An 854-nucleotide genomic window follows, 5' to 3' on the forward strand; every position below is an offset into this window, starting at 1 on the left:
GGTCACTAAGGGCCACTGGATGTTCTGGCGCAAGGTACTGCGACCAGAACAGCTTCTCCGTCGAGCTCCCCTCTTTCACTCGGAAGAAGTCGGCGGCGGCCGCAATACTCCTCGGTAGATCCCCAAAAGGTGCCTGGAGAACTCCAAACTCGGGTCAGCAAAATATATCTCTTACTAGTAAATCTACTCTGCATGATAAAGGCCTTACCAGCCGCTATCTTCCTCGCCTCTTGGATCTCCTGGCGAGTGCCCTGGGCTTCAACCCGGGCTTCTTTTGCGCCTTCCAGCGCTTTGGTGAGCTCGGAGTCCTGTTCTGAACTCTTTTGCTCCAAGGATTCGCACTTGGCGATGGCGTCCTTGAGCTCCTGTTCGACCTCCCCCACCCGCGCTTTGTGTCTGCGGCGGGTGGTTTGCTTCACCTCTAACTCCTTAGCCGCTTTGTCTGCGGCCGCCTTGCTCGCCTCCGCCTCCTTCTTGGCTTCGGCGAGGGCGCTCTTGAGGGACTCGACCTCGGCTGCACCAACTATGAGTATATTTATATGATTCTTAGTCAATTTAAAACGACTAACACACATATAACTTTCAGGTATGGCATAATGCTACATACCTTGGGTTTCGTTAAACTGCTTGTTGATGCGGTCGAGTTCCTCATCGGATAGCCGAAGCTTCCGAATGAGCTCGGCAATCTCTGCGGCCTGAGCAGTAGCCGCCGACATAGAAGCATGCTCAACAACATGTACGACGAATTATACACTTGATTTTGATCCTCTATTCGGCTTGTTCTAATCCGGATAGAGTCTCAGGGGCTACTGTCTACACATGGGTTTCACCTCACGCATATATATATATATGTA

This window comes from Triticum dicoccoides, chromosome 7B (genome assembly GCF_002162155.2).
Source record: "Triticum dicoccoides isolate Atlit2015 ecotype Zavitan chromosome 7B, WEW_v2.0, whole genome shotgun sequence".
Taxonomy (NCBI): Eukaryota; Viridiplantae; Streptophyta; class Magnoliopsida; order Poales; family Poaceae; genus Triticum; species Triticum dicoccoides.